The sequence below is a fragment of the Zosterops lateralis genome (genome assembly GCF_965231275.1).
Source record: "Zosterops lateralis genome assembly, chromosome: 1".
Lineage (NCBI taxonomy): Eukaryota > Metazoa > Chordata > Aves > Passeriformes > Zosteropidae > Zosterops > Zosterops lateralis.
In genome coordinates this window covers 21,638,109-21,645,428 of record NC_139762.1, presented here as the reverse complement: position 1 = coordinate 21,645,428, position 7,320 = coordinate 21,638,109, and the positions used below count along the sequence as shown (strand labels likewise).

The following is a 7,320-nucleotide window of genomic DNA, read 5'->3' as shown; positions in this document are numbered from 1 at the left end:
TGAAACCTGGTAAATAATCATCCTGTGCTCAACCTCCTCCATATTATCCCTCATTTGACAGATTTCCCACCCCCCCGGAAGCATTCAAGGACAGGTTGGATAGGGCCGTGAGCACCTGGTCTAGTGAAAGGTGTCCCTACCCACAGCAGGGAGGTTGGAACTACATGATCTTTAAGGTCCCTTCCAACCCAAACCATTCAGTGAGTCTATAATTCTCTACTCACTCTCCTCCAGCACATTTGCATATTTCAAAATCTATAGCATCTCCTCATCAGGAAGTTATCCTTTAACCCTAACAATCCTCATCACTCTACTCCTCATTCTAGTTCTGCTATAATCTATTTAAAACAAAGTGACTAAGAATATGTGATCTTCAAAACATGTGCATTGGAGCAATACAGAGTGACATAATGAGACCTCCTGTTTTGTGCTCAAAGTAAGTAAAAATATCCTAGCTACTTTTTTGATCACTGCTCAATACTGGGATGACGTTTTCAGAAAGTTACCCAAAGTGACTCAAAGATCTGTTTCCTAAGGACAAATAGCTATGAGTTATTTTTTCCCCCTACTTTGCCGTCACTGACATTAAATTTTCATTCCTCTTTTGATCACCCAGTTATCTAGGAACACAATACCCTTCTGCATTTTTGAGCTCAGCATTAATATTGATTGCCCTTTTTTTCTTTTGTCAACCTGCTGGACATCCTTGCCTAGGTCCCTGGGGAATGTATTGAATGGTAAAGTCCAGTGTACCAACACTTGTGACTGCCCACACACTGCTTCCTTCCACAGTGAAAGCTTTCCATTATTTCTATAATTTCCTGTCTTCTAGCTTAAAACTGGGAGAACATGACTTTTGTATCTCTTAGAAATCTGAAGTTACTGATACACAAAATATTTTGACAAAATCTTCCATCTGCACTACCGTTACGCACACACCTTGTATGATCCTATAGATGTTTCCACCACATCCATGAGGCGTGACTTCCCCAGGAAAAAATGAATGTGGAATCCTACCCACACAGCTGTTCTCACAGTTCCTCCTGCTCTTGCCAGGTAAAAACATTAGTTTTATTGCTCTCTAGATTTTAGCATCACCCTGGAGGCTCTTTTTGAGAGTCTGAAGTTATACCGACCATTGTCTGTTCCTCTGACACCAGATGCATTGCAGTTCACAAATTAACAGCTTCATGATGAGTTGCTGCAGAGCTGCTTGATGCTTGCCATTCTGCCTTCTTACCTGTCAATGTATTGATTTGTTTCAAAACCTTTTCAGTTTGAAATTGTTCTTTATCTGTCTCAGGGGGCTCCTTCACCTTTTCCTTAATGAGCAGCATTCATCTAAGATTTTTCTTATTTTTGCTGAGTAATCTTTCTACTTCTTGACTGTCTCACTTGAAGCTGCACTGAATTTCTGGCAGACATCATGGTTTTGATGTGCCTGAAAGTATTTTTTATTGGCAACTTGCCACTTTAAAATGTATTTGAACCATATCATTAGAGATCTACTTTTCAACTGCCAGAATTTCCTGGGTTTCCAATTTGGATATGACTTCCATCAAAGTCTAGTAGCTCCTTTCACTGTCCTTTTAAACTTGAATGGTGCTTTCTGTGAGTTTTCTGTTTTTCCTTTTCCTATTTTCCTTTCCTTTTTCTTCTTTCTTGAAGGCTTTTCAGCATGATAGTGGGCAGTTCTCAGTTTAATATGGTGTCATGGTTTAACCTTAGCTGGTGACTAAGTGCCAGCCAGCCACTTGCTTGCTCCCTGCCCCCTCACCCCTGGTGGGATGAGGAGAAGAATCAGACAGAGTAAAACCCAGGAACTGAGATAAGAACAGTTTAATAATTTAGATGATGTATAAAACAGTACTACTACTACTAATTATTACAATGAAAAGGAAGATTACAAAAAGAGAGAGGAATAAAAGCCAGGAGAAAAAAGTGATGCACAATACAGTTTCTCACCACCCACTGACTGATGTCCAGCCCTTCCCTGAGTTGAGCTCTTCCCCTCTAGGTCAACTCTCCCCAGTTTATATCCTGAATGTGAGGTTCTGTGGTGGGGAATATCCCTTTGTCCAGTTTCATCAGTTGTCCTGGCTCTTCTCTATCCCAACTATCTCCTCACTTTCAGAGCATGAGACACTGAAAAGTCCTTGGCTCAGTGCAAGCACTACTCAGCAACAACCAAAACATCAGTGTGTTATCAACTTTATTCTCACCCTGAATCCAAAACACTGTGCACTGTACCAGATACTAGGGAGAAAATGCACTCCATTCCCACAGGAAACCAGGACATAAAATGTCTCAAAAAATATCCTTTTTAAAATGCTAATGTCTAATTAACATTTTAATTTTTCTGGCTTCTAGGCTTTGCTGTGGGGTTTTTTTTGGTTTTTTGGGGTTTTTTTTTTTTGTGTGTGTGTATGTCATGCACCTGCTATATCCTTTCTACCACTAACCTCTCCACTTTCCTCACAGGCTCTAAATTACTTGTCTTTCTCTGTCCTTTGCAAGATATGTTTTCAGCTTTTCTCTTTTCTAAACCATAATTCTCTAGCTGCCTTTTCCTCTGTAAGTAGTAGAGCTCCTATGTGTCTGACTGAGTTTGGAACAATTGCTTTGAACTTCACAGTATCTCTTTCAGACATGAAGAAAGGCTTTCAGATGAAAGTTTGTCATTTTCCCCCAACTTTATTAGATGGACTATTAAAACACAGAACTTCTATCCACAGACCTTCACTTACTGTCATCAGATGAACAAACACTGTAGGTGCTCCACACATGGGCTAACAGGGAATGGCTTAACCACCATGGACTGTCCCACCTCCCCCAGCCAGGGAACAGGGCAGGCTGCTGTGGAATGACAGATGGAGCAGCCCTAGCCCAAGGTATGAGGCACCTCCATGGGGAAGGAGGTGCCTGATACAGAGGGTGTCTTCTCTGATCAGGAAAAACAAGTCGATGAGGCCTTTCACAGCCTCCCATTCGCTGGTTCTGGTCCTCACAGCAGACTGTAACCATACCAATATCTGCTGGAGGAAGAGCACAGCCTTGGAGGTTCCTGGAGAGCATTGATGAAAACATCCAGACCCAAGTGATAGAGGAGACAGCAGGGAGAGGTGCCCTGTTGGACCTCACACTTACAAAGAAGGGAAGGCTCCCTGAGGATGTGAGGATCAAAGGCTGCCTTGACTGCAGTGACCAAGAGATGGTGAAGTTAAGTATCCTGAGAGGACACAGCAGGGCAAAGACCAATATCCCAACTCTTAGGCCCTTAGGAGAGAAGACTTTGGTCTCTTCTGGGATCCACTTGAAAGAGTCCCATGGGATAGAAGCCTAAAGGGAAAAGAGGTCCAAGAAACCTGGTTGATATTCAACAATCACCTTCCTTATGCTTAAGAACAATCCCTCCTAAAGAATAGGAAGTCAGACAAAAATGTCAGGGGGCCTTGTGTGGATTGCTAAGGAGTTCCTGGAAAAACTCAGACCTCAAAATGAAATATGCTGAAAGTTGAATTAGGGTCAGGTAACCTGTGACAAATGCAGAGACACCTTTTGAGAAAACAGACATGGTTAGGAAAGAGTCAAAGCCATCTGGAATTGATTTGGGGAAGGAATGTCAAGAGCAACAAGAAAAGCTTCCATAAATACATGTGGAGCATTGAAAATGCGGGCCTGCTGCCTAAAGGGGCAGGTGTTTCTGGTTATGCAAGAGATGGACAAGGCTGAGGTACTTAATATCCTCTTCACCTCAGCCTTTGCTAGAAAGACACAATTCAGGAATCCCCAGAGACCAGCATGAAAGATTGTAGCAAGAAACTTGTACCTTGGTGGAAGAGAATCAGGTGAGAGAACATGTAAACAAACTGGACATACATAAACATCTAAGCCCCAAGATGATGTACCATTGAATGCTGAGGAAGTTGGCTGATGTTGTTGTAATGCCACCTTCAATTTTTCCTTCCCTTACTTCTGATGGTTCTCATATTTCCATGCAAAACAACAGTCATCACAGGCTTCTCACAATAGATCAGTGTCCCTCATATTCCATATCAGCCTCCAGTTGGAGAGTTGCACTTTACTGCTTCAGAGATATGTTGACATTTAAGGTAAGGCACTATGTGGGTAAAATCCTGCATGAATAAATTCTGCATTCTGTGGTCTGGATGAAGCCTGCTGGAGCTGTTATGGGGGGAAGAAGGAGAAGCAGAGTGCTGCAGGATGAGAAAAGACAGATTGGTATAAAGGTTATAAAGGTTTGGAAAACCACTGTTTTATGCATGAGACAAAACAAAATACTGAACTGGTCTTCTACCTTTCTACCTTCTACCTTCTTTCCATGTACACAAAGCAATTTCAAATAGAGGACTTGCTTTTCATCTCTCAAATATTACTTCTGTTCATCCAAGAAGTCCTTCCTCAAATGCACTGTATATCACTGGGGACTGCTCTACACTCCAAATGTTTTTTTCATGTAATAAATACTTGACATTTAGAAAAATCGCTTCTAAATTTACACAGTGCAGAGCTCACAGTTTGAGCTTACCCTCTAAACACCCTGAAGTGCCAGGCATATAAATAAATATCTTTGCAAAAAGATTCTCATTTATTAGTTTTGCAAGAGTATTCTCACTTCTTGGAGATGGGTGATTACTACAGGACAAAAGAAACACTTCTGGTTGAAAATTAATAGTAAGAAAATGGAGGAGAAAGGTTGATCAAAAAGGTTAAATTCTCTCCCTGATGTTTTGATGTTTTCTATCTTTGTAATTTAAATTTCATAATAATAGTACTATATGTGTAAACTGTCCAGTTGTGCTTTATGTCACAGCCAACCAAGCATAGATTAAGCTGTGTGAGAAACAGCAGCAAGAGATAAACTGCCATTTTCAGGGACAAGAAATACTGTTTGTCTTCAGGTCATGCATGGTCTCCATCATACAGGACATAAATAGACTTCAAGTTGTACTATCTACTCCCATAACACTACTGGGAGATAACCAAGCATTGTTGTCCCCATTTCAGAAAGGGAATAATACAGGACTAAGTGCTTTGCTATAGTGAAAGCCAGGGATTGCTGCCTGCTCCCACTACATAAAAATTGAAAAGTTCCCTACTTTTCTTCCATCTGAACTGCAATACCTCACCTCATTTCCAGGTATGCGGAAAGTAAGAAAAGATTCCTGGTGGCCATGAATTGATTGGCACTCCTCACAATCACCTGTGGATAGTGTCCGTGCTGCACAGGCTGGAGTAATTGCACTGATGCAATTAATGGTGCATGAAAGGATACAATCAGTAAGTAAGGTGATCTTTTCACTTTTGCTGCCAAAACCCTAAACCTCTTGTTCTGTCTCTCTGCTGTCGGGGGGGGCATAACAGCAGAGTGATAGATGGGATAAAGGGCCTGTTTCTGACTACAGATGGTAACCCTGGCACAGGCTGGATAGGCCAGGCTTTTCTTCACTACAGACAGAGCCTTAACAACCAAAACGACAAGGGGCCAGGGCTCCTTGGACATGTGTTCAAAACCCTTGAGCCCAGGGCCTTCAGTTCAGGGAGTGCCTGTGTTTTTGCATGAGGTCTGTGAGTCAGTAGCAGTGATAACCCTGATGATTCCAGACTTTTGTTTTGGTCTAGGTGTGCCAGAACAATGTTTTTTGGCCAAGTCAACACTTTAGTGAAGCTAAAGTAGTTTGACATTTTTTCTGACAAATGACAGCTGAAGCCACGTGGAACATATTGAGGAATGGGTTGGAGGGAGTGTCCCTGTTAGCACAAAATTATGGTTTTACTACTGCTTACCTCTTCTCTGAGTGTGGGTATCCAGATTCAAGAGATATGCTGCCCAGTCAAACCTCATGATGTTCTCTGTGTAGCATTGTGTTACACTGAGAACTGGCTTCCAGGTTACTGTTGCTTACCTCCAGTAAGCTCTTCATGGCTCCCAAAGTCCCTCAGACTCACAGTTACTTTATGCCTTGCTAATGAATTTATCCAAGCGAAGCAGTGAAAATCCCTAAGTGAAAGCTGTTTGACTTGCACTGCTAGATTGACAAACTAAGCTAAAGCCAAAGTATAATCGGATTAAACCACTTTTAATGTATCCATTCAGGGCTGCACAGCAGTTCGAGTACACAAATCCAATACTGATTTCAACACTGAACCTTTGATAAAGTGCTTTTACATTCTGATTAATTTTTTTGTGACTGTGAAATTTGTTTTAGATGCCAAAGAAATGAAGTTCACTAAGTTTGTTATTCACAAAGGTTAATCTATATCTATTCTCTTTTGGAGAATCCTTATCAACCTGATCTCATTATATGCTGTCCCTAAGGGATGTTATATAGCTACTATTTCCCTGCTCACGAGGTGTAATGCCACAGGGTAATGATCATGCCTCAGTCAAGTCATGGCTGTGTATGAATAAGGAAGGTGGTAGCTCAGTCTGGGGTTGCACCTGCATTTCACCTACTCCCTCAGGGCGGAACACTGAACTATGGGCCAAGCACATAGATGGCCAAGCTAGTCAATCTACAATCCTTCCATATATCAGAGAATCTAGAATTTATCACAAGCTGATTTAGACACCTAAAACAAGCTGGTTGTATTACACTCCATTTTGCTCCATGACCATAAAGGAAATCCACAGTGGTGACTTTGAACTGTAGTGATGACACCTGCAGTAAGTTCCATGGAAACCACCTTTGGTGTTAAAATGCATCTACTTCAGTTCACTGCTAGACTGTACAGCACTGAACTCTTCAGCTGGCCCACATTCCCCTCTCTTTTTTTTCTTTGCCCCTGGTCTGAGGTCACTTTGCAGTGATCTTTCATCTCAGCTGATCTCTTGCTGTCTGACTTTTGAAATTAATATCCTCAGCTAATCATTCAGCTCCTGCAGAGCACATACAACACAATCAGTATAATTACTTCATGTCATACCTCAGTTGTCACTTCACTTTAATGGACTGCAAGTAAGATGAACTTGAAAAATGCTCTAAGTAAATGTTCTTAGAGTTTCTGTTTTAGACTCTTCTGAAGGATGTTAAATGTATTCAGAAAAAGAGATTTCATCCTAGAAATTATTATTTGTATTACGGCAAAGCAAATAGGGCTAACAGAGTTCAGAAGTCTATGATTCAGGCACTGTAGAAAAAACATTCAATGTAGATAGAGAAAGTGTAGGACATGATGGGACTGATCTAGTAAATGTAGGTGTTTATGATGTATGAATTTATTTATAAAGTAGTCACTGACTATGAAGGAGCCTCCTGTACTTAAGGACCATGGAGCTTGGCATTAAATCTCCCCACC

The 7,320-nt window shown here is 41.3% G+C and overlaps 1 long non-coding RNA gene across 1 annotated transcript; it reads right to left on the bottom strand.

Annotated features, from left to right (window-relative positions):
• Positions 1 to 1,824: 1,824 nt before the first annotated feature.
• LOC310917949 lies at positions 1,825 to 4,187 on the bottom strand. Its single transcript, XR_014591529.1, has 2 exons — positions 3,909 to 4,187; positions 1,825 to 3,339 (listed from the first exon to the last, which is right to left on the bottom strand). It is a non-coding gene; the product is annotated as an uncharacterized lncRNA (long non-coding RNA).
• Positions 4,188 to 7,320: the final 3,133 nt, after the last annotated feature.